This window comes from Vanessa cardui, chromosome 1 (assembly GCF_905220365.1).
Source record: "Vanessa cardui chromosome 1, ilVanCard2.1, whole genome shotgun sequence".
Lineage (NCBI taxonomy): Eukaryota > Metazoa > Arthropoda > Insecta > Lepidoptera > Nymphalidae > Vanessa > Vanessa cardui.
The window spans coordinates 15,883,220-15,892,167 of NC_061123.1; positions in this window are offsets into that span (position 1 = coordinate 15,883,220).

The window sequence follows — 8,948 nt, forward strand, 5'->3', positions numbered from 1 at the left end:
AGTCGCTTAAAAAATGATACAAAGTATTATTTATGAGGTTACCTAATACGGTTTAATTGAGTTTATATACCGAGCAGTGCCCGATATGGTTCAAGACTTGTTCCTATCGTAATAAAACGGATCGTCTAAATTAACGATGTAATAAATAATGTAAGTGGAACCAAAATTAGTATGATAGTAATAATTTTGCTATGGGTGGTAAAATGACTTTACGTAGAACCAGAACTACATATAGTAACATGCGAAAGCGATCCTGTGGCGACCCCCGAAAAGACGGAGAGGATACAGCTGGTTTTTTAGTGGACATTCGGGTGTAACCGGGCAGAGGCAATCTGGACATTGCCAGTGCCACTTTCTTAAATTGCATACAATATCAATGGGCAGTGGTGACCAGTTACAGTAGTACCAGTAGCTCAATTACCAGCCTGGCTATCTATAGACACCAAAAGTGAGTTAAATAATTCTAAACGATTAAAATTAATTTAAACTTACCAGTTGGTTTAAGATTCAACCGAAAAACTAAAAAACCCCCCATAAATTCCATAAGTACCCTATTAGGTCATTACAATGTAAGTATTATGTAATAGTACAATAATGTAAATCATTAATTAATTGTTTACTGTACCAAAAATTCCACTAGTTTTGGTATTGATCGCATATAACGGAAAACAGACGGTTCATATTCTTCTTATGTTCAGAAATGTAGCAATTTGTCAAGAAATGACTGTTAGTGTCACCACAAAGACTGACGCTTTCGTTCAGACGTTGCTCCCGGATATGGCAAACACAAACAAAGGCGGATTTTAGTGCCCGAAACGCGTCTTTAGAAATCAATAGGCTACACCGGTTGCTGAGTTAGTCAAGTGAGTCTGCGGCCCGTGATTTAAACTACGTGATCTAAATCACGTGAAAATGATTTTAATGCGATACAGAAAGAAGTATCGATTAGCCCGTATAATAAATCTGTTGTATTATATGACAATTTAAAATGCCAGCTTATTTATGAACTTGCAAAAATGATATGCAACATACACGTACATACAACACAAAATGCCATGGCAATTGTTTTGCCAATTATAATATCAACTGTTCCAATAGTCTTGAATCGGTTAGGTTGATTAAATTCTAACTATAATTTTTCATCAATCAATCAAATGCGCTACTAGCAAGTATTTTACACAAGTATCCCACAATAGAGTAGAATGGTGGGTAAAACAGTTCAGAGCCTTTGTTCTATTAAGGCAACACGCGCATTGCCCAAACCATCAAACCAAAAATTGCTTTATGTATCCAAAAAGAAAATGACTTTTTACTGAGCAAAATCTTTAGATTCTGGTTAGGTATGATATATATACTTTTCACACAGATAATTCTTCACAATTAACATACAAGTGAAACAGTTCTTATTTAAATAAAGATTTTGACTTCAACTGCAGGTCGAAAACCGATATAATTAAATTTGCAAGTGACAGGAAATATTTCGCCTAACCCCAATTATTTGGTCCGGTCCATCTAGCACCCAAGTCACGTACATCTCGACCTTGACCATAGCATACAAATCAAGCAGCCCAACGTATCCTGTCTGTCTGTTTATGTATATTTTAGAAGCGGGTCGTCAGGAGAGAAACGAACTTTCATCTCTGAGTTGACGTCACCTCACATGTTTTAAATGCGAAGAATTTGTTAAGTTGTTTTATCCGAAGAAAGTGACAAGAATGGTAAATAACTTGAGCATGTAGCAGGTGGATCCGTATCGTTAGACCGCAGGTTTTATGCCGGGCAAGTATCGCAACTTTTCGTGTGCATAATTTGTATTCATATTACATTCATAATTTACCTTATAGTCCTGGAATCAAATAGTTTAGGTCAGTAAATATTTACTGTAATTCACTAATTCCCTAAAAATTCGGAATTTGAGTTTAAATATATAAATTATAATATTAATTTATAATTAAGATACAAAGAGTTTCAAAGTCGTTTTTCGCGACCACCAAATATCTTAGCCAAAAATAAGAACATCAATATTGCTTTGCCTTACTTTAACGGACAGTGGCGTTATTCTTTTTTTTAAAAAATAAATAAATAAGTCTTTGTTAAAGAAGATGAGACACACACACTGGCTCACACATTTATAACACATAAGTATGCAACAAAGCAAGAGATGTCTTTCGTCGGCTGTTATCTGTATATGCGTTCGTTATCTCGTAAGATATGCAACTTTGTAGGAATGTTTTCCTTAATACAATAACGTATTTAATGATTTTAATAAAGAACTTTCGTTACGAGATGTATATTTATCTAAATACGTATTCACACAACATTATAGATAAAGGTAATTTCACAAGAATTGAAACCAAAGAGGTTACAATTTTCTTCTGTTTAATGTTTCTTTCCTTTCACCTTTTCGAACTGACGTTATAGACGATCCCTTCAAAAAAAGTATTCCTTAACTTCTCAGATTTTACTCCGGCGGAAATTCTTAACCGAGACCGGCTCCCTGCGTAAGAGATAATATTACAGTGCACACCTATGCTGTAGACCTTTGTTCTTGTCTATTGTGGACTAGTTGAACTTACTTAAAATGTCAAAAAAGAGTAACTACTGAGTTCCTTGCCGGTTCTTCTCGGTAGAATCTACTTTCCGAACCGGTGGTAGCTTCACTTAATTGTAAAATGACCATTCAAAAGTGCTTGTAAAAGCCTACTTGAATAAAGTTTATTTTGATTTGATTTGATTTGATTACGGCTTCACCTGCGGGAAATTTAAAAAGCACAAACTTCCAACCCTCGTTTTACGGATGACTATAAGGAACCCACCTGTCAAATTTCAGGGATTTTCTGAGCTTTTTTTTATTAATTTACATACATAAGTTTACATACATATATCTTTCGCGAATATTAATCGCAAATACCTGGTATATACCTGGTATACAAACTAACATAATCCGACACGTAATACTAAAACGAATAACTGAATAACTTCAGCAGTTTTTTTATAATGCTTTTTATAGTGATCCATCTGCGTCGACGTTATTGTAATCCAACCGCGCCATAATTATTGAACAAAATGTATGACTTAAGCCTGTGGTTACATTAACGTAATCCGACGTTAAGAAAAAATGCATTTCTACATTTAGTTATGGTTTAACTGCTTACATATTGAAGATACGTAATACGTACGTTTTTAATTATGTTATTGTGTATTTGAAATGAACCGAGATGGCGAAGTGGTTAGAAGGCGTGCCTCTAAACCGATGATCGCGTTTTCAAACCCCGGCAAGTACCACTGAATATTCTTGTACTTAATTTGTGTTTATAATTCATCTCGTGCTGGGCGGTGAAGGAAAACATCGTGAGAAAACCTGCATGTGTCTAATTTCATAGAAATTCTACCAACCCGCATTGAAACAGCGTGATGGAATAAGTTCCACCGTCTTCTCCACAATGGGAAAAAGGCCTTAGCCCAGCAGTGGGAAATTTACAGGTTGTTGTTTTTGTTTTTAGAAAGAAAAACTAAATAAAGATTTAAAATAATATCGTTGATTATTCAAATGTGTCGCCGCTGTATCGTCAGCGTCCAGGCTGAGATCACGTTAATGTGGCTTTCGTCCAACGAGGTTTATTGTGAGTGCGTAATTTAACGGTTAAAACCCTTTGATGTGTCGAAAAACCTCTAACGGTGTAACGTTTAATGCCTAACACCATTAGTAAATTAACGCTTAATAGCTATGTCTGCTCACATATATTAGATACGCGATAATATTTTACTTTGGACGAAGGGAAAGCTGCTACACTATAAAAATACTACATATCAAATAAATGTTAAAAAAAAATATTGCTACAAATCACAACAATTCGAATTTCGAATACTGATCTCAACAAATCACAACAATTCGAATTTCACATGGCATATGCGGAATCGTTGAGTCGAAATCGCTCTAGTTTTCAGCTTAACGCATTACTTCGGATATAATGCAGATTAAAAATAATTAAATTATTCTTTTTAATCTGCATTATATACATATGTATATGTATATGTATATGTATTTTATTAGATATGTAACGTGATGCTTAAAAATGTTGACTACTGAGTTTTCTTCTCAGTACAACCGGTGGTAACTTGAAATAGAATTCAATCCTTTAATAATTTTAAGTCATTCTATCTTTCTTGATCTTTGAGTCGTTTCTTACGTCTTTTTGGTTTCACCTCTCTATCGAATTTCAAGTCTCTATGTAGAGAGTTTAAGTTATATTAAGCGCTGTCATGTTATTGACTTTTATAAAGGTGCTAATTATTTTATCTGTTTATTATCCAATTAACATTTTATTATATAATATATTTAATTAAAAGCAATCATATAACTTTAAATAATTAAATAAATCTTCTTGTTAAGCCACTTTTCTAAAACGAATAAAATAAATAAATGTCATAACAGCAATTTAAAACTTGATACACATACTATTAAAATTATTGTAACACATATTAGTAGCGAGTTATTTAGATTTCCATGTAAAAACTCGTGTCGATTTCCGCTTGCGCAAGCGCAGTGCATATAATATGTATCAAATTTGCCATTTAATTTTAAAGCTACTTCGACTGGACGAATTATACGTATTATTATAAGATTCTTATCTTACTTGAAAGTACACGCTTTACTTTTTTATCTGAAACGTAATGAGTATTCAGTTAAATCGAAATAGTTATGTAACATTTAATAGTGCTGAAGCATTTTGTATGAATATATTTCATTAGCGACACAACCTGGCTTTACACGGGTTTAATTTATTAATAAGGTAACAGCCTAGACATTACTACGGGGTGCCAATCAACCCACGGTCTGAACGACACCCACCAATGCGTATTTAATTCACAGAATAGAGTCCCTATTCACCTCTGCCAATGATAAGGAATTAATTCTATTTATTAAGCAGCACTATCCCACGAAAAGTTTAGTCAGTAAACTATATAGCCAGTCGTAATGTCCCACCCACGCTTCGCATAATAATAGTAACGTCCTTTTGAAATTTTGGACAAGTTAGTCAAACGTTTGAACTTTACATTTTGATTTTATACGTGGCGATTAAGTTTATATGCTCAATTGATGGTAAAAATCCTTTAATTTAATATCAGTCGGTTTTGATATAATCTACCGGAACCATTCATTTCTAAGCAAACCATACGATGAAGCGTTAGAAGAATAAATTTAAAGTACTACATTTGGAAAAGGGAATCAAACATGTAGCTTGTAAGAGAATAATTGCTTAAATTTTAATGGGATATGGTAGTGAAGACATTTTCAAAGATTTGTGATTACGTCAGTGTGTTTCCGCGGAGGCGCCTTGGACGCGCCCACGACACCTAAACTTGGAAACAACCGGTCAAGTTCCGCAACATATACAATTATTTGACAGATAGATAATAATTTGATCACCTTAAACACTCACATTGGGAATAAGAGCTGAGATGGCCTAGTGGTTAAAACGAGTGCATTTTAATCGATAATTGCGGTTTCAAACCCAGGCAAGCACTGAATTTTCATGTGCTTAATTTGTATTTATAATAATTCATCGCGAAAGAATCATCAAAACATCTTGAGAAAACCTGGGTGTGTCTAATTTCAAGGGAATACTGCCACAATTGAATCCCATTGGAGCAGCGTGGTGAAATATGGTCCAAGCCTTCTCCTAAAGAGAGAAGAGGCCTTAGCCCAGCAGTAGAAAATTAACAGGCTTTTGTTGTTGTTGTTGTTATTGTAAAAAAATGTATTGTGTTAGGACGTTGAGTTAAAAATGTGAATTGACTTACATAATGACTTAACATTTTACTAACGGCGTTCATTATGATCGGTGAACGGTGGCGGCGATCGTTCAGAATATATTCAAACTATCTGCGAGTAATTAACTTAATAAGTATGAGTTAACCAGTGTTGGTAACTCACATAATCATCATAATTATTATTATGATTATGATCCGACAATCGGAAATTGAACCGAAAATTATTTAAGATTATCTAATGAAACATTTCAACGTTATGTTATTTCCACTAAATCGCGAATGTAACCTAGCTAACTTAGAATACTAGTTGTTATGTACTTACCATTTAGTACTTTAACAATTTCACATCTGACTTATATTGACATGGGACACTAGTAAAGCGTGTGGCGAAAATTGATGGTCTTTTTCTTTTTAAATTATACTCGACAATTTTGACTCTGTATTGCAAACAATGTAAGTTATATTCTGCTTAAATTTATGAAGCTTACCATGAGAAAAATGCAGAAATCTAATATTACATACCTATTCTAAGATTTTTTATTAAAATCAAAAGGTACTAGAATCAAAATATCCATAGCGATACACTAAATTGCATTGCTTTTAAACGTGTGACCTTCGCAATCGAATAGATCACTGCTTAATAATGTGCGTCGAATACCAATATTTTATACTAGCTCTACTTGGGTGGTTTAGTCAGGATAGCGAAAGATGTAAAAATCATATCATGAAATTACTTAACGTAAATAATTGAAACTTACTATATAATTAACATAACTCTTATAAATATAAGCTTATTCTAAATTATATATAGGTGTTTGTCGTAGCGATCATTATAAAATAAAGTAGTTTTTTTACTATGACTATACTGTTTCGGCGATTGCACTCAGAGCAGTGATACATCTTTTTCCGACCTGTATATTATTATTCGACAATCCAATAAATAATTACTGTATTTTAAACACTAATTAATTAGAGATTTTCTGAAAGCGACACATAAGTGTTCGAAGATTATGTAAATTACTTTTGAAGTAAATCATCTTGGGGAAAAACTCATTACGATTAGATGTTACGTGCAAATGCGATTGTAAATAATATATAATATGCTTCATAAGTGTGCAGGTAATAATGAGACATCTCTCGTTGAGCAATACATAATTTCTTTTTATTAGTTCGCTATGTAACTATTACATAACACATTACAAGGCTTTTCCTAAGTTAGAAGAAAATCTTTCTTAAAATATGTTGGATTTCTTCGACATTTATTCTTCTACAAAGGTGCGTATAACCTATAAAATTCATATACAGTATGGATACAGCTTTCCCCCAGATACGCTTCCCCCTTTCATAAATTATTTATTTATATATGGAAATTACATTAGACTGTTATTTTCTTATTTGTAAAAATAAATATATAAAGTAAATTAATTAATATTTTCTATGTTATCTAAAAAATTCGAAGCTCGGCCGGTCTCCCAATTAGCATGCGAGATGAACTATCAGTGACGCGGTGACGAACAATGCTGCGTTCGCGCAGCTCGATAATCGCCCCCGCGAAAACAACATAACTCTGCGCATTTTATACGCGACAAGGATTAAGTGATGGGAATTTGTATTCGCGCTACGGACATTACATTTGATGCTAAGTTACAAAAGTAACTTTTTTTTAATTGCTACACCGATGGAAAAAGGTTTAAGTTTTATTTTCTTATAGATATCAATTTATTTATCATGACCGAATTAAAAAAAAACAACGAGGTTATCAATTTTTAGGTATTTCTCGATATATTGGCCAATGGTGAACTTCGATAATGTCGTAGTTTTCACACGGTCACTAATTTAACACAAACATTATTAGTAAATTTATTTCATGCGTTATAATGTCAATTTATTATTTCGTCTATATCAATACGCGGATTTTAATATAACATGTTCACGAGAATGAAAAGAGTTCTCGTGGAATGTAATTTATAATACATTTTTGCATATTTTTCATATTAAATGTAGAAATTTACAAAGTGAAATCGCACGAAATTTGCAACATTAAAAATATCCAATTTCATTAATGCATCTAAATTTAATTTTTGCTTTGCATAACATCAACGCATTAGCGAGGTCAATTAGATCTTACGAAAATCATAATATCGGTATTGACAAGATTTATGATATTTTAAAACTGGTTATTTCTTCAGATTAGTGTAAAATATGTTATTTTAATTACATCTTCGTGACAACATAATGGGCATTTAACAAAAAAATCTTTTAAGTAATACACATATGACAAAATAAGCATCTAGAGTTGAAATTTGGATGCTATTTAAAAAGCTTAAGTCTCAATTGAAAAACAAATTGATAAAACTTCGTTATTGGCATTTAAATTAAACAATTACATACAGAACGAAACCCAGCAGGGTTTCATTAGGTACATTTTATAATTGCTTTAAAGTTTTAATTCCATAACGAAAAATATTCAATACACGATCGTTTCATGCCCAGAGAAAGGTAACAATAACACAATAAACTCACATCTCATACTTATAAACAAAATGTTATAATTTAATTTGACTGAAGTTAAGAGGACGAGTACAATCGAAATGCGTATCCTTTAGCCAAAGTATTAAAAAAATTGCTTATTATTTAAGAATCAACAAATATATTTTGTTGCAGTTAATTATTTTCTCCATAATATAAATTAAAGGCCAAAGATAAATATCGGCCCGATAATTACGATTCTAAGAGAGATTCCAATATTGATTTGTTGATGATTCATTAACTCATTTCTATTTACAGATATAATTAAGTTTGCTATAAGAAGTATGTTAGTGACCTCTTAAACTTTCTATTACTTTGTTTTCCTTACACAAAAATAATTGCGAGCCATCAAATCACAATCAAAGTATACAGTTACGTACTTAATTTGAGTAGGCTTTTACAAGTACTATTGTTGTTCTACCGAAAAGAACCACCAAGAAAAATTACCAAAAACAAATTGCAAACTGGTTGCAAGTAATTTTCTATAACAACACAGATCTTAGTGCAGATCTTCCGTAGTAAAAACATCGTAGGATGACGTCTCCTTACGATTTTTTCCTCCACACACGATTTATAAACAGAAATGCACGTGTAAGCTCAGCGATGCTTGCCCGGGTCTATTCATTGTTCTAGCAATTCACTTG